General features: G+C 42.7%; 1 long non-coding RNA gene across 1 annotated transcript; it reads left to right on the top strand.

Moving 5' to 3' along the window:
- The first annotated feature begins 2,100 nt into the window (after window positions 1-2,100).
- LOC139286521 (uncharacterized) lies at window positions 2,101-11,601 on the top strand. The gene is made up of 3 exons (XR_011597384.1): window positions 2,101-2,284; window positions 2,534-2,683; window positions 11,274-11,601. It is a non-coding gene; the product is annotated as an uncharacterized lncRNA (long non-coding RNA).
- The last annotated feature ends 7,365 nt before the right edge of the window (window positions 11,602-18,966 follow it).

The raw sequence follows: 18,966 nt of genomic DNA, 5'->3' as shown, positions 1-18,966 counted from the left end.
TGTATAAAGGACGAGGTTGAACAGTGTTCGAGGCAGCAGTACTGATTCGGCTACGGGTGCTGTACAGGTCAAGATGCGCATGCCTGTTGATCCTGATCTTTGATGCAAATAAAGAATATGATGTGAAAAGTCAGTATCAGCGGAGTTTCCTTCCATCATCGAATCATCGCCTACATCTGGGGAATGAAGAAGAAATTGACAACAAGATTCTGGTCTAGACCTGCTCTATACGAAAAGTGTCCTGAGGTCCTCCTTCTGTTGTGATTTGGGACTCTATAAATGAAATTGACTCATAGCCACCAATACAAGACTGGTCTGTGATCGTAACGTAGCCCTGTCTGTCTGTCTGTCTGTCTGTCTGTCTGTTTCGCAATATATCTGCACTGTCTCAAGACAAACAGGTAGAACCATCATTTTGAAGGGTACAGAGCACACTAGCCAATCAGAAGCCAGGGAGAGCTGAAGGCCCACCCACCAATGAAAACGAAACATTGAGTGGTAACTTTGTTTTGTCAGTAAGAACAGAAAACAAGAAATACAGCTGTATTTATGTTTTTTTGTCAAAAAATAATTCTCCACAGGGAGAAAACGGACTCAGAGACTTTGACAGTGAAATAATGAAAGTGTTGGATCAACACTCACCCTGCCTCAGCCTTCACTTTTCCTCCTTCCTCCCGACTGTCGACTCAGAATGGAGTTTGAACTGACACTGGACACTTTCACCCTCCCTGTCCTCATGTACCTGGATCACCTGGTCCATGTGGTTCCTCCCCTCTCATTTACAGGAAATCAGCTTTATCTACGCTGTGTGTGTGTGTGTGTGTGTGTGTGTGTGGACATGTATTACTCATGTTGTAGGGACATAAATGTGTTTACACAGTCACATTGTGGGGACTAGTGACAAGTCCCCATAATGTAAGTCACAAAATTCTAGGGTGAAGACTTGGTTTCAGGTCAGGTTTAGATAAGTAGGGCTTATAGTTAGGCTTAGGGTTAGTCTCCAGGAAATGAATGTTATTTGAATGCAATGTCCTCTGAAGTGAAAGAAACTGAAAGAGCGAGGACATATGTCATTTCCAGCAACCTGGACTTGGACATACAGTCTTGAAAACTTGGGGAACTGGTCAAAAACTTTTATTATTTTGCAACCAGATGTTCAGAAGAGTCTTTGCGGACCCTGGAAATATTGATTAAATGATTATAATTGAATAATAATGCATTATTATGCGCACATTTGTTTTATGGCCTACAATCACAATAAAAAATGTTTTTAATATCAAATGAACGCGCTGACTTTCGTTTTCAAATGTTCTGCAGGTGCCTGGATTATAAAGTCATGCTGCAGCGTTTCACTGTGTTGCCTGTTCATGTGCAGCTGAGTGACCAGAAGGCATCATGTCTGTTCTGAAAATGAATGCACTTTAGTAAGTTTTCCTCAGGATGTGCTGAGGACAGTGAAGTCTGTTGTTAATGATCAGGAAGAAGAACGGCAGAGAACCGACCGCAGGAACGTCAAAGGTAGTTACAAAGAAGGACCGAGGTACAGAGAGACCTCACCTGAGATCTGGTTCAACACAGGACACTGAACTTGAACACATCCAACATACTAAACTTGAGCTGCTGTCCTCTTTAGGGCAGGGACCTTAAAAAGACACTGCACTGTCTCAAGGCAAAGAGGTAGAACCTTTATTTTGAAGAATACAGCGCAAACATCATTGACAAGGCCACTAGCCAATCAGAAGCAAGTGAGCGCTGAAGACCCACCCACCAAAGAAAACGAAACATTGAGTGGTAACTTTGTTTTGTCAGTGAAAACAGAAAACAAGAAATCCAGCTGAATTTGTTTTTTGATCTTTGTCAAAATTAAAAAAAAGAAATTTAAAAACGGCCTGTTTCCGGTTTCTGTCTGAGTCAAATGCATCAAAACACAAACGGTTAAAACGTGCCTTGGTCATTAAACACATTAAACCTGCTGTAACCCAAGAAAACAAGCCCAGATTTCAAGAGAAGTGACAGGTGGAGAGCTGCCTGCTTTTATTTTACTGTATATGTGACACACTGAATGATGAAAACGTCCATCCAGGTGCCAGAGTACTTTACTGTACTGAAATACAACCAGAAGAAGACAGCTTTGGATAAATCACGGCTTCTTCTGCTGTTATCCTGACTGTCCACTGTTGCGACTGCGCTGACTTCCTTATTCTCAACAAGGATTTACGGCCAGTCACTCACGTACCAAAGCCGCTGCCGCCATCTAGTGGCAAAAGTGAATATCGCCCTGCAGGTAAAGGAGGTGAGATTTCCACTGTTTGGAAGTGACTCAAGGCATTTTAAAAGATACTAAAAAGAATAACTAATGATGGGGGGGGGGGGGTCTGACATAAAAATAAGTGTGTGTGTGTGTGTGTGTGTGTGTGTGTGTGTGTGTGTTACTTCCTGTTGTCTCAGTCTTGTTTGTGACTCTTGAACAGACTTGTTTGTCTTGATTCTTGTGTTCTGAGCTCACAGTCAGTGTCACTGTTTTACCTCTCAGAGCGACTGAAGTCCAGAAGATGAGTGTTTGTGTGGAGGAAGAGGAGGACAGAGCAGAGTCTCCAGCATCCAGCTGTCTGTCTATGAAGAGTGACCGCTCCAAAGATCATCCTCCAGACTTCAGTAATGACCCTGGACCCTCAGACACAAAGTGAGAGAACTGCTTCATACCTTTGAACCTCCAAACTGTCGGCTAGAACCACATTTAGTGTGTTGAGGTCCGGCCTGTTACAGCTGCCGTGGTTCTTCAAACGTTAAGTTCTTCCCGGTTCCTCTGGCATTTCAGTGTATTGATACTTAACAATGAACATTTTGACTGTTTTCCTTTTACATATTTTAACCTCTTTGAGATTTAAAGAGATCAGCAATCAAAGGGCCGTGGTGGAGGAGAAAAACAGCCGCAGAAGAAACAAACAGTGTTTAAGTTAAAGTTGATCAATTTGGGTCTAACAGAGATTGAACATATTTTGCAGGTAATTTTACAGCCTTAATGATGAGTCGCGGATGTCAAAGGTTAACTGTAGAAACTGAGCAATAGTGTTTGGATTTGCAACAAAGGTGAGGTATAATGAGTCAGGAAACACACCATACAAACACCTCAATGAGCCACACTGCTGCACTGGGTGACATGTTCCTTCATTACCATGAACACACTCTCAGTAGTTTACTTTGACTCAGTCCCACACACACCATGCTGCTGCCAAAATACTCATTAGAGCACCAAATGTGGATTACTCCGCCGCTGAAAATAGTCCCCAACAAATGCACTATTTCCTCCTGTTTGTTTGATTAAAAACTACAGTGAGCAGCTGTTTCGGGAAATGATTGAGCCTTTTTAAAATGAAACTATGTATTTGTGAGAATTTATCTTCGGTAGGGTAGGGAAGTCAGCGAGCATTGAGAGACGTACTAACACACTGTTGGTTTTGGTCTTTTCATGGACTTTATTGTCAATAACAAAAATGTAGAGTAATAGGATACAAATGCAACTACGCCAAACTGTGTCTTTGTCAGTTAAACAACGTCATGGTGAAATGAAGCCGGCAGCAGGATGTGGTGTTTTCCTCACTCACAATAGGCCTCCTTGTGTGTAATGAACCTGAAGTCAAGGAAAGAAGCAATATAGGCAAAAAGTGCAGACACATCAGCAGCCATTTGTTTTGTTTCCATTTCATTTTTCCCAGGGCATCAGGGGGGGGGAGGATTGCTAACAGGTTGGGATCCAGATGTTGACACAGTCGAGCTGAGGTCGAGGATACAGGATGCTTCTTCCAAGATGGCGCCGCGGATGGCTGCCTCGGTCTGTTGGAGCGCATTGTTTTGCCTTGTTTTGGTTCACGGAGCTCTTTCACCAGAGAAGAGCTCATGAACATCAGGGGAACATCTCCAGTGGATTTGTTTCCCGAATTTCTTCCACCTTTAACTGTTTTATGGGACATTCTGGTCAAAGGTGCTCTCACCTTTGCAGCTCTACGTCGACGTAGAGGGAAACGTGCCGGTGCGCTCGTGCGTCTTCGCCGGCGAGGACAACGCACACCGCTACCCGGAATATTTCTCTCTAACGTGCGCTCACTGGGGAATAAGATGGACGAGCTCCAGCTGCTGATGAGGAGAAACAAGGACTTTTATTCATCTGCTGTTCTGTGCTTCACGGAGACATGGCTGGGGGAAAGAACTCCCGACGCGGCGCTGCAGCTGGACGGATTCCAGCTTCTCCGAGCGGACCGCGACGCGCACCTCTCCGGCAAAACAAAGGGTGGAGGTATTTGTTTCTACATCAACAGCAGCTGGTGTAGCGACGTGACAGTGATCCGACGGCATTGCTCTCCTTCCCTGGAAACCTTTTTCATAAACTGTAAACCTTACTACTCCCCCCGTGAGTTCGCTTCATTCATTCTGGTCGGTTTGTGTGTCCACCGGAGGCCAACGTGCAGGACGCACAGCGCGCACTCGCCGATCAGATACTGGAAACGGAGCGGACCAACCCGGACTCCTTAGTTATTGTCCTCGGTGACTTTAACAAAGGTAATCTCAGACACGAACTCCCAAAATACAAACAGTTTATTAAATGCCCCACCAGGGAGGGGAACACTCTGGATCACTGTTACACCACAGTCAGTAACGCTTTTCACGCCGTCACCCGCGCTGCACTGGGACACTCTGACCACGACATGGTCCACCTGATTCCTGCACACAGGCAGAAATTAAAACTTTCTAAGCCTGTTGCGAGAACTTCGAAGAAGTGGACCAGTGAAGCTGCAGAGGACCTGAAGGCGTGTTTGGACTGTACTGACTGGGATGTTTTCAGGACTGCTACCAACAGTCTGGATGAGTACACAGAGGCTGTGACTTCATATATCAGCTTCTGTGAGGACTGCTGCGTACCAACTCGGACCAGGGTGAGTTACAACAACGACAAACCCTGGTTCACAGCAAGACTGCGACAGCTGAGGTTGGAAAAGGAAGAGGCGTTTAAGAGTGGCAACAGAGCGGAGTTTAAGGAAGCCAAGTACAAGTTTAGCAAGGCGGTGAGGGAAGCTAAACGACTGTACTCAGAGAGACTACAAGACCAGTTCTCCTCCAACGACTCTGCTTCTGTGTGGAGGGGGCTCAGGCAGATCACCAACTACAAGCCAAGAGCCCCCAACTCTGCTAACGACCGACGCCTCGCCAACAGCCTCAACGACTTCTACTGTCGCTTTGAAAGACAATGGGACAGTCCTGACACCATCCCCCACACCATCACCCACCAGCTCCAGCCCAACAGCCCCAACCCCCTCATCACACCTGGGGCTGAACTCTCACACCTCCTACCACCACAGCTGCCCCCCACAGCGCCCCCCACTCCTCCAGCATCGACACCTCTGTCTGTCCTTGAAAGAGATGTGAACAGACTCTTCAAGAGACAAAACCCGCGTAAAGCTGCTGGACCAGACTCCATCTCCCCATCCTGCCTGAAGCGCTGCGCCGATCAGCTGTCTCCGGTGTTCACGGACATCTTCAACACCTCACTGGAGACATGCCACGTGCCAGCCTGCTTCAAGGCCTCCACCATCATCCCCGTCCCCAAAAAACCAGGGCCCACAGGATTAAATGACTACAGACCCGTCGCCCTGACCTCTGTGGTCATGAAATCATTTGAACGCCTGGTTTTGTCCCACCTCAAATCCATCACAGACTCTCTGCTGGACCCCCTGCAGTTCACCTACAGAGCCAACAGGTCTGTAGATGACGCCGTCAACTTGGCCCTACACTTCATCCTCCAGCACCTGGACTCCGCAGGATCCTACGCCAGGATCCTGTTTGTGGACTTCAGCTCTGCCTTCAACACGATCGTCCCGGCTCTTCTTCAGGACAAGCTCTCCCAGCTCAACGTGCCTGACCCCCCCTGCAGGTGGATCACAGATTTCCTGTCTGACAGGAAGCAGCACGTGAAGCTGGGGAAACACGTCTCAGACTCGCGGACGATCAGCACCGGCTCCCCTCAAGGCTGCGTTCTTTCTCCTCTACTCTTCTCCCTGTACACCAACAGCTGCACCTCCAGTCACCAGCCTGTCAAGCTCCTGAAGTTCGCGGACGACACCACCCTCATCGGACTCATCTCTGGAGAGGATGAGTCTGCCTACAGGTGGGAGATTGACCACCTGGTGACCTGGTGCAACAGCAACAACCTGGAGCTTAACGCTTCAAAGACAGTGGAGATGGTTGTTGACTTTAGGAAGAGCGCAGCCCCACCCGCCCCCATCACCCTGTGTGACTCTCCAGTGGACACTGTGGAGTCCTTCCGTTTCCTGGGCTCCATCATCAGCCAGGACCTCCGGTGGGAGCTGAACATCAGCTCCCTCATCAAGAAAGCCCAACAGAGGATGTACTTCCTGAGGCAGCTGAGGAAGTTTAACCTGCCACAAAAAATGCTGGTTCACTTCTACACCGCCATCATACAGTCCATCCTCACCTCCTCCATCACCGTCTGGTACGCTGCTGCCTCCACCAAGGACAGACGCAGACTGCAGCGTATCATCCGCTCTGCAGAGAGGGTGATCGGCTGCAACCTCCCATCTCTTCAGGACCTGTACTCCTCCAGGACCCTGAGGAGAGCAGGGAAGATCGCTGCCGACCCCTCCCACCCCGGACACCATCTGTTCGACCCCCTCCCCTCTGGCAGGAGGCTGCGGTCCATCAGGACCAAAACCTCCCGCCACAAAAACAGTTTCTTCCCCTCTGCAGTCAACCTGACAAACTCTCACTGACACCGCCCCAGAACACTACCACAAGCTATACGTTATATTAACGTACATCACCCCTGTCCCCACTGCGTTACATTAACGCACCCACCCCCTACTGGACACTTTATCTGGACACTAGTGATGTTCGATACCACTGATTTCCTTTCCGATCCAATACTGAGTAAAATTCAGGCTGGTATCGGCGATACCGATACCGATACCGATATTTTATGCGACTACACCTAATATGTCTTTTAAATCTAAAAAAAGTAGTGTATTTCAAATCATAGCTTCCTTAAGAATACAAGGCAGAGTAATTTATTTATTTATTTATTTATTTTAAACTCTGAAGTATATTGAGGTAGCAGCCTCATTTACAATATAGTCGCACTAATACAACAATAGAAAAACCAGAGGACACAATCATACAAAATATGTGAAAATGGTGTTTCGAACTCTGAAAAAAAAGAAAAATAGTACAATTATAAAAACATTAAAATAAATTCTTGTTCTGGCAGCAGCACCTGAGGCGGACACTGAGATGCATTCTGTCTGCCTCATCGTTGTGTATGCTTCATATTCACTGTGGTGATTTAACCTGAGGTGTTTTACGAGGTTCGTTGTGTTGCCACAACTTCTTACTGTTTTCCTACAAACGTCACAGACCGCGTCTTGGCTGTTTGTGGAGCTGAAATAGCTCCACACATGACTCCGTTTGCGTTCTGCCATTGTGTCCACAGACTGTGACTGACTGAGAGCACGGAGCAGAGTGCCGCTGCACTTACGCATGACACACTTACTCATGCGGAAGAAAAAGTAGTCCCACCAACCGCGTGTCACTTAGACAACATCTCAATAGTTTAGTTACTTTTCAACGCGTTCCTGTTAAGGATATACCTTACCTCAAATGACTTAAGTATCAAAAGTATCGATATTTTGATTTGAGAATCGATTTTAGAGCATAAAGATCCGGTATCGGAGGTATCGATATTTCAGGATCGATCCGCACATCACTACTGGACACTTTACTTTATTCTGGTCACTGCACTGTTGTTATTTATCTTATCTTATTTTTATTTTTATTCTTATTCTTATTTTAGCTTTTATATTCTACTTATTTGTTATCAAAACATTAGCACCTTCAGACCACAGCAAATTCCTTGTAATGTATGTTACTTGGCAATAAACAGTTTCTGATTCTGATTCTGATTCTGAGATAGTCAGAATAAAGGCATTACTGTTGGTTTGGTGACAAATATGACCACAAGACGCAGGAATTTGTCCGTTGTCCTCGTCCCCTGTCTCATTCTTAGTGAGTGTGCTTCTGTTATCCAGTAAATCAATGTGATAAGATGTCTGGAATGAAACGCAGCAGAGTTATGAGGACCAGTCTGTCTGTGAGACATGCGATAAGACGTCATACCTTTCAACCAAAGGAAGCTGGAGTTTCTGTGGTGGCTCATGAAATATTTATGTCAGTTAATTTACTCCCACCTCTGTCCTGTGGTGCATCAACAAGTCATCGTTGGAGGCGACATTAAAGGCACCACATGTCTCCTCACCAAAGTTTCTGATGGGAACCTTTCTTGTTGTTTAGCCCCCCTGTTAACTGAACAGTCCCAAAGATTCGCATGCACTTGTGATCAGGTCTTTGTAGTGCGCCATTGTTTCTGTAAAGATATAAAAGGTCCATTGGCGCGCTCCAGTGGCAAAGAAAGAAAAACTGCTATCACACATGCTATCATGGATTTCACTTGTCGTTATATATACATAACTCCTGTGCTCTAGTCCACGTGTGACTGTAGGTGACTTTGCAAAGAGCATTTGTGCTGGGACAATAAGTATTTTGAAAGAGATCCTCTTCAAATGTTTACAGAATTGAATAACAAGTTCATACATACATATACAGACATTAAATAAAGTGCAGCCCTGACAAACACCACTTCTCTGGGTGATTCGTCAAGGAAATCTAGTGTTCTTTTATTTAGAATGCTGCGGAATAGTTCACCGAGACAACTGCTGACTACTTATATAAAGTAATGTCTGAAAGTTATTATCATGATGATCGTATTTTTTTTTACATTGTAAAAATATTTAATATTATATTTAGGAATTTACTGTAAAAAGATTGGATAATCACATAAAATAAAAGCTCAAAGCTGAAAGAAGCTAAAAGAGGGTATTTGAATGTAATTTTACATAACATCCAGAAATATGTACTTTGATACACCACACAGTGGTCCAATAACTGACTGAGCGGGTGGATGAGCGTCCCTGTACTTGGTAGGTGGTGCTGTACCTGGATCAGATGACCTGCTGGGGGCGTGGCCGAGTGTGCTGACTGTATAGTTGTGACATCACAACCTGACGGCTCGTTTAAAGGCTCAGTTTGTGAATACGGCCTGTGTGCATTTCTCCGTGGACTGAGCGTTTTGATACTTTCACAGTATTTATACAGCACCCAGATCTGCTTTATAAACAAACAAGACATGGAACCTCACTTTCTACAATGTGGGACCTTTAAAGAAGCCATGCAGATTTGTATTACAAGTAATACAAGTATTATGAGCAGAACATTATAGATAACATGAAAGACAAACAGCATGTTTTGAATAACACTGAAGCGTGACACAGAATATAAATATCAATCATTTATTTCCATAGAGCTCCTCCCTTCTTCATTTGGCCTCAAAAAACACAATTTATTTGTTTTCCAACAAAACCAGAGAGTCAGGATTATTTTCCAGTGTGTACTTCGAATTGAGTAACAATCAAACATCATTTTTGTACATTAACAATATACAAGATAAAATATTAGGTGCTGACATTCCACAAAGACATGATGTGTTTGTAGTCGGATGAGAAACTGAAGTGAAGCCTTGATTGAATCCAGACTTTGTTCAGGTTTTATCTTCTTCTTTCTGTTTGTTACAAGCAAATCTGTTAAAATATGAGAGAAGGCTGGTATTGGTGGTAATACCCAAACTTTACACATGCAATATCAACACTCCACTGTTATTTAAAAAGATTTGGAAATCAACTGCAACACTCCATCGTTCCACCGGGTGGAGCTGTGACAGAAATCAAAACAGAAATATCCATTTTAAATGTGTTCATCTGCAGTTTATGTTGTCACGAACAGAAGTTTGGGTTCCAAATAGCTGAATGAATAAAAGAATAAAGTCCAGGTCCAGGTCCAGGTCCAGGTCCAGGTGGAGGAAGTGGTTGCGTGTGGAGCAGGAGGAGTGGAGGAGTCTCAGTGAGTCTGCAGAGACTGTGTAGAAGGACAGAGCAGCAGCAGAGCAGTCCAGATACCCTGATGATACATACACAGGGAGGATGGTGGACTAGACATTGTGTCTGACAGTGGAGCTGATCTCAGAGCAGTTCAGGCTGCAGCACCGAGAGTCACCTCCACTTGTTGAGATTCCTCTGTCAGTCGCTGCTGGATGAAGCTCTCCTCTCCACTCTACCTCCCAGTAGCATGGCCCAGTCGGAGCCTCTCCACACACAAGCTGGTGCTGCTGCTTCAACCTCTGTGGATCATCAGGACACAGCTGACCCGCTCAACACCACCACCTTTCTGATCACTCTCACTTCCATCTGATGAGAGAAGAAGACAGAGAGCAGGAGTCATAAATCAGTGTTTACAGAGACCCCCTTCATCAGCTGTCAGTCAGTGATGCAGCACATCCAGCATGAAGACCAGCAGGGACTTCAGTCCTGTTCAGACCAGAAGTGGAGCGGCTGTGTAGCGTAGCCAGCTTCCTTTCAGCTCTCACGTTAACGTATTGGAGTGAACACACTGAGCAGGAAGCTCACAGACCTGCAGAGACTTTACGCATCAAGTCCCTGAAGTACACACGGGAGATAAAGTGCTGAGAGTCCCTGAACGCATCATTACAGAGAGATATTCACTGCTCACTTTAATGATGGATTTACTGTCAATGTTCAAAGCTGTGAAAACCATATCGTCTACTTTTGAAATGTTACATGACAAATGTGTAAATATGGAGTCTGTTAAAAAACATATTTGGACAAAACCAAAGACAAATGGACAGATAAATATATGATGTTAAAGGTCCAACATGTTCATACAAAGACGAAACAGCAAAACATCAGCTGTGATTACTGGACTTCAGCAGAGGTTCTGGTCTGTGGAAAGACCACCTGTTTAGAGACAGGAAAGGCGGGAGAGAGAGAGGACGACATGCAGCAAAGACTGATCTCAGAGCTGTGACAAAGATGAACTGATCAATAGTTTAGCGTTGAAGTGCGAGAACAAACACTTTGAGATCAGATTTGATGGTAGGACAGTTTGATGAATGAGGACCGCTGTCTCTACACATCTTGTAATGCTGTCAGCTGTAATCCAGCTCTTATTCCGTTAGACATGAACACAACAACAACAGTCGTCTTCACATCAACTCAAACACATGATCACAACAAGATTCTGGCTGATCTGATTGGCTGACTGTTCTCTCTCTCTCTGTGTCTTTCTGTCCAATCCTGAAGCCGGTCACCATTCTCCTCTCACAGCTTCACTGAGGAAAGCCGCCACTGAGAAGGTTGGAGGTTTACAGGAAATACTGGATCTTTGCTTTGATACTAACTGTGTTTAGTACAAAACTGCTGAAAGCAGCAGGGACTGAGTCCAAGCCTCTACTGACCTCAGAGTCTCCAGTCTACAGTGTGGACTCTTCTTCAGATCAGACAGCAGCTTCACTCCTGAATCCTGCAGCTCGTTGTTTCTCAGCTCCAGCTCTCTCAGATGGGAGGGGTTGGACTTCAGAGCTGAGGCCACAGAAGCACAGCTGATCTCTGACAAACTGCAGCCCCTCAATCTGAATAAAGAACAAATGATGAAGATAAAAATCTATTTACAATCCAATCAGATGTGTTCAGGGTTTAAATGTGTAGCTCAACATGACTTTGTCCTAATCAATGAGCTTTTCCCTCAAATGAGTAGAGAGACTTTGTCATTGTGTTATTGTGGATCATCATGATGTCAGCCTTCTACACACATCCACCAAATGTCACCACAACATTCACACACCTATTCATGTCAACACAGATTAATAACATGCTGCTGATCTCAGTCAAGTCTGGAACTACAAATACTATATTGATCCTTTAAACAGCTGCATTTGGAAATATGCATGGATCTCTGTGTTCTCGTGTGTGTGTGTGTGTGTGTGTGTGTGTGTGTGTGTGTGTTCTGAAGGATCAATATCACTGATCAGACATTATTTGTCAAAATATTTTGAAATAAACACCATCAAAGAAATAGTTCTACTTCAGAAAGTAAACTTCATCAATTGAAAACAAAGATTAGTTCAGAGGATCTTCTGTATACAGATGTGACCATTTACCAAAAATCATAAACATTCATTTACTTGAACAACTAACAGTGGAAACATGTTCTACAGTTTCTTTAAGATACAGAAGTCTGTTGTGACTTCAGAAACATGGAAATATGAACAAAAGGAAATGTACAACTTTATGGATGTAAGTTATGTCTGAACATAAATTAGGTTCAACTGTTAATTAAACATATCAGATCTACAATAGAAGCAGAGAGTCAGTGAACTGACCTCAGAGTCTCCAGTCTACAGTGTGGACTCTCCAGAAAACCACACAGCAGCTTCACTCCTGAATCCTGCAGCTTGTTGTCACTCAGCTCCAGCTCTCTCAGATGGGAGGGGTTGGACTTCAGAGCTGAGGCCACAGAAGCACAGCTGATCTCTGACAACCTGCAGCCCCTCAATCTGAATAAAGAATAAATGATGTAACTTTAGAAGACAATGTTCCTGCGTGAAATCATTCAGTGTTTAATAATCCGTTCAGAGCTGAAGAAGGTTTAGAATGTAGAAGTTTAGAAAATGGAAACTCCAAACACCTGAACCCAACAGGATGCAGGTTCAAAACTGTAAAATACAAAAAGTGAAAAAGAGCTCTCATTAATATTAATGACAACGTGCTGCTACGTCAATAGAGACGTCGTGACTTCACCTCTTAAACGCTGTCAGCTCCACCAGTGGCTCCATCTATACAAACTCATGTTGTGCAGCTAAACACAAAGAAAAACCCGCAGAAACTGATTTAAGATTCCACTCAAGATCCCAAAGTTTCCAAAGATGACAAATGTGTCGGGAGGAATTTTGGAGAAATGTGAACAAAAGACATCCACAATATTTCTTTTAGGAAAAGTGGAGTCAGAAATTCAAAGCTTCTTCAGTTTAAACTATTCAGTCAGTATGAGCATCATACAGCTTCATAAAGATGTTGGAAATAGAAAACACTGAATATATTTGTTATTGTCTGACAGCTGAAACAGAGATTATTCATTTATGCTATATTATGATTGATTTTAGAAAGAAAACAACATGACACGAGAATTCAAGGAGAAAATGGAGAGTTGAAGAGGTCCAGAGTGAATTATCCAGTGTGTGTTTTTCTTCTTATATTGAGGTTTTAAATGTGTAGCTCAACGTTGCTCTGCCACAGTCAATGGACTAAACCACAGAAGAAGAAAATGGACTTCAGCATGAAGATACTCAGTGTGGATCAGTATAATATCAGCCTTATGTCTGCAGTTTAGTGTCGCCACAACTTTCACATCATATTAATCTCAGCACAGAAGTTAAACATGGTGTCTGACCTCAGAGTCTCCAGTCTACAGTGTGGACTCTCCAGAAAACCACACAGCAGCTTCACTCCTGAATCCTGCAGCTTGTTGTCACTCAGCTCCAGCTCTCTCAGATGGGAGGGGTTGGACTTCAGAGCTGAGGCCACAGAAGCACAGCTGATCTCTGACAACCTGCAGCCCCTCAACCTGAATAAAGAATAAATGATGAAGATAAAAATCTATTTACAATCCAATCAGATGTGTTCAGGGTTTAAATGTGTAGCTCAACATGACTTTGTCCTAATCAATGAGCTTTTCCCTCAAATGAGTAGAGAGACTTTGTCATTGTGTTATTGTGGATCATCATGATGTCAGCCTTCTACACACATCCACCAAATGTCACCACAACATTCACACACCTATTCATGTCAACACAGATTAATAACATGCTGCTGATCTCAGTCAAGTCTGGAACTACAAATACTATATTGATCCTTTAAACAGCTGCATTTGGAAATATGCATGGATCTCTGTGTTCTCGTGTGTGTGTGTGTGTGTGTGTGTTCTGAAGGATCAATATCACTGATCAGACATTATTTGTCAAAATATATTGTAGTTAACATCATCAAAGAAATAGTTCTACTTCAGAAAGTAAACTTCATCAATTGAAAACAAAGATTAGTTCAGAGGATCTTCTGTATACAGATGTGACCATTTACCAAAAATCATAAACATTCATTTACTTGAACAACTAACAGTGGAAACATGTTCTACAGTTTCTTTAAGATACAGAAGTCTGTTGTGACTTCAGAAACATGGAAATATGAACAAAAGGAAATGTACAACTTTATGGATGTAAGTTATGTCTGAACATAAATTAGGTTCAACTGTTAATTAAACATATCAGATCTACAATAGAAGCAGAGAGTCAGTGAACTGACCTCAGAGTCTCCAGTCTACAGTGTGGACTCTCCAGAAAACCACACAGCAGCTTCACTCCTGAATCCTGCAGCTTGTCGTCACTCAGCTCCAGCTCTCTCAGATGGGAGGGGTTGGACTTCAGAGCTGAGGCCACAGAAGCACAGCTGATCTCTGACAACCTGCAGTAACTCAATCTGAATAAAGAATAAATGATGTAACTTTAGAAGACAATGTTCCTGCGTGAAATCATTCAGTGTTTAATAATCCGTTCAGAGCTGAAGAAGGTTTAGAATGTAGAAGTTTAGAAAATGGAAACTCCAAACACCTGAACCCAACAGGATGCAGGTTCAAAACTGTCAAATACAAAAAGTGAAAAAGAGCTCTCATTAATATTAATGACAACGTGCTGCTACGTCAATAGAGACGTCGTGACTTCACCTCTTAAACGCTGTCAGCTCCACCAGTGGCTCCATCTATACAAACTCATGTTGTGCAGCTAAACACAAAGAAAAACCCACAGAAACTGATTTAAGATTCCACTCAAGATCCCAAAGTTTCCAAAGAGGACAAATGTGTCGGGAGGAATTTTGGAGAAATGTGAACAAAAGACATCCACAATATTTCTTTTAGGAAAAGTGGAGTCAGAAATTCAAAGCTTCTTCAGTTTAAACTATTCAGTCAGTATGAGCATCATACAGCTTCATAAAGATGTTGGAAATAGAAAACACTGAATATATTTGTTATTGTCTGACAGCTGAAACAGAGATTATTCATTTATGCTATATTATGATTTATTTAAAAAAAAAAACAACATGACACGAGAATTCAAGGAGAAAATGGAGAGTTGAAGAGGTCCAGAGTGAATTATCCAGTGTGTGTTTTTCTTCTTATATTAAGGTTTTAAATGTGTAGCTCAACGTTGCTCTGCCACAGTCAATGGACTAAACCACAGAAGAAGAAAATGGACTTCAGCATGAAGATACTCAGTGTGGATCAGTATAATATCAGCCTTATGTCTGCAGTTTAGTGTCGCCACAACTTTCACATCATATTAATCTCAGCACAGAAGTTAAACATGGTGTCTGACCTCAGAGTCTCCAGTCTACAGTGTGGACTCTCCAGAAAACCACACAGCAGCTTCACTCCTGAATCCTGCATGTAGTAGTTGTAACTCAGCTCCAGCTCTCTCAGATGGGAGGGGTTGGACTTCAGAGCTGAGGCCACAGAAGCACAGCTGATCTCTGACAAACTGCAGCCCCACAATCTGAATAAAGAATAAATGATGAAGATAAAAATCTATTTACAATCCAATCAGATGTGTTCAGGGTTTAAATGTGTAGCTCAACATGACTTTGTCCTAATCAATGAGCTTTTCCCTCAAATGAGTAGAGAGACTTTGTCATTGTGTTATTGTGGATCATCATGATGTCAGCCTTCTACACACATCCACCAAATGTCACCACAACATTCACACACCTATTCATGTCAACACAGATTAATAACATGCTGCTGATCTCAGTCAAGTCTGGAACTACAAATACTATATTGATCCTTTAAACAGCTGCATTTGGAAATATACATGGATCTCTGTGTTCTCGTGTGTGTGTGTGTGTGTGTGTGTGTGTGTGTGTGTGTGTGTGTTCTGAAGGATCAATATTACTGATCAGACATTATTTGTCAACATATATTGTAGTTAACATCATCAAAGAAATAGTTCTACTTCAGAAAGTAAACTTCATCAATTGAAAACAAAGATTAGTTCAGAGGATCTTCTGTATACAGATGTGACCATTTACCAAAAATCATAAACATTCATTTACTTGAACAACTAACAGTGGAAACATGTTCTACAGTTTCTTTAAGATACAGAAGTCTGTTGTGACTTCAGAAACATGGAAATATGAACAAAAGGAAATGTACAACTTTATGGATGTAAGTTATGTCTGAACATAAATTAGGTTCAACTGTTAATTAAACATATCAGATCTACAATAGAAGCAGAGAGTCAGTGAACTGACCTCAGAGTCTCCAGTCTACAGTGTGGACTCTCCAGAAAACCACACAGCAGCTTCACTCCTGAATCCTGCAGCTTGTTGAAGTTCAGCTCCAGCTCTCTCAGATGGGAGGGGTTGGACTTCAGAGCTGAGGCCACAGAAGCACAGCTGATCTCTGACAAACTGCAGCCCCTCAATCTGAATAAAGAATAAATGATGTAACTTCAGAAGACAATGTTCCTGCTTGAAATCATTCAGTGTTTAATAATCAGTTCAGAGCTGAAGAAGGTTTAGAATGTAGAAGTTTAGAAAATGGAAACTCCAAACACCTGAACCCAACAGGATGCAGGTTCAAAACTGTCAAATACAAAAAGTGAAAAAGAGCTCTCATTAATATTAATGACAACGTGCTGCTACGTCAATAGAGACGTCGTGACTTCACCTCTAAAACGCTGTCAGCTCCACCAGTGGCTCCATCTATACAAACTCATGTTGTGCAGCCAAACACAAAGAAAAACCCACAGAAACTGATTTAAGATTCCACTCAAGATCCCAAAGTTTCCAAAGAGGACAAATGTGTCGGGAGGAATTTTGGAGAAATGTGAACAAAAGACATCCACAATATTTCTTTTAGGAAAAGTGGAGTCAGAAATTCAAAGCTTCTTCAGTTTAAACTATTCAGTCAGTATGAGCATCATACAGCTTCATAAAGATGTTGGAAATAGAAAACACTGAATATATTTGTTATTGTCTGACAGCTGAAACAGAGATTATTCATTTATGCTATATTATGATTGATTTTAAAAAGAAAACAACATGACACGAGAATTCAAGGTGAAAATGGAGAGTTGAAGAGGTCCAGAGTGAATTATCCAGTGTGTGTTTTTCTTGTTATATTGAGGTTTTAAATGTGTAGCTCAACGTTGCTCTGCCACAGTCAATGGACTAAACCACAGAAGAAGAAAATGGACTTCAGCATGAAGATACTCAGTGTGGATCAGTATAATATCAGCCTTATGTCTGCAGTTTAGTGTCGCCACAACTTTCACATCATATTAATCTCAGCACAGAAGTTAAACATGGTGTCTGACCTCAGAGTCTCCAGTCTACAGTGTGGACTCTCCAGAAAACCACACAGCAGCTTCACTCCTGAACCCTGCAGCTCGTTGTCACTCAGCTCCAGCTCTCTCAGATGGGAGGGGTTGGACTTCAGAGCTGAGGCCACAGAAGCACAGCTGATCTCTGACAACCTGCAGCCCCTCAATCTGAATAAAGAATAAATGATGTAACTTTAGAAGACAATGTTCCTGCTTGAAATCATTCAGTGTTTAATAATCCGTTCAGAGCTGATGAAGGTTTAGAATGTCAATCGCCCCCGCCCTTGCTCGGACCACATCCATCTTGTAATGTTTTGTGACTGCATCTTTCACGGTTGTGACGCTATCACGTTGACAACTTCTGTCCACATATAAACACCTGGCAAAGTACTCAAAACCGCTTCTGTGACAGCTCCGGCTGCAGAAGGTGTCTCCAGGAACACATTTTGCCCTGATGACACACAGACACTCAATAATAACATGGTGCTGATCTCAGTTAAGTCTGCATTTAGAGGATCATTATCAAATCAGACATGTTGGACTAAAAAACTGTTAATTATTTCATTCATGACATGATCTTCTTCTTACTGTATTTGGTAGCTTAGTAGGTAAATGCCATTCAAAGGAGAGGTCCATGTCCAAGTCTTTCTTGAAACAACAGCCACATGTCATATGTACATAAAAGAGTTATCATGCATCTTAGTAATCATTCTGTCTATACCGAGTGTGACGTGGTGCCTTACTAACACAACTACACTGTAAGAAATGACTTCACAAGTTCAGCTGAAACTAATATGAAGCTTCAGCAGTCTGAGTTAACCAAATCAAGTGGGTGTTACAGACTATTCAGTACCAAAATCCCTCTTTGAGTTACTACTCCTCCACTGAAACGGTGTCAAACACAAAATATTTACTCAACTATATACAAAAAAACTACATGCACTACCAGGAAATACTGGATCTTTGCTTTGATACTAGCTGTGTTTAGTACAATACTGCTGAAAGCAGCACAGACTGACTCCTCCCTCTACTGACCTCAAAGTCTCCAGTCTACAGTTTTGGCTCTCCAGTCCAGCAGACAGCAGCTTCACTCCTGAAACCTGCAGGTTGTTTTTACTCAGGTCCAGCTCTCTCAGATGGGAGGGGTTGGACTTCAGGGCCGAGGCCACAACTTCACAGTGAGTCTCTGAGATTCCACAGTCAGAAAGTCTGTCATGACACATATATTACAAAATATGTTATTATGGAAGAGGACACTTTATGTTTACTTCATGGATTTATTGTCAAAACTGTTTGATATATGCTGTTTTGATTAACATCTGCTCGTCATATCAGTGGTTCAGCTAATCTCATCTCACTTTGTTTGAAATAACAACTCTCATCACTCTCTCTCATACCTGCAGACTTTCAATCTTTGTTTTGCTTTAATCTTGCAGATGAAGGGAGACAAAATGTAGCACATTTAGGCTTCCATAACATCCACAGTCTGTCACTGTGACCTGATCCCATGTCTCCACAAAGTTAGCATGAGGTCATCTTGATTAGAAAACCATTTTTACGATTCAGTG

Source organism: Enoplosus armatus, chromosome 6 (genome assembly GCF_043641665.1).
Source record: "Enoplosus armatus isolate fEnoArm2 chromosome 6, fEnoArm2.hap1, whole genome shotgun sequence".
NCBI lineage: Eukaryota > Metazoa > Chordata > Actinopteri > Centrarchiformes > Enoplosidae > Enoplosus > Enoplosus armatus.
This window is presented reverse-complemented; position numbering and strand designations above follow the sequence as displayed.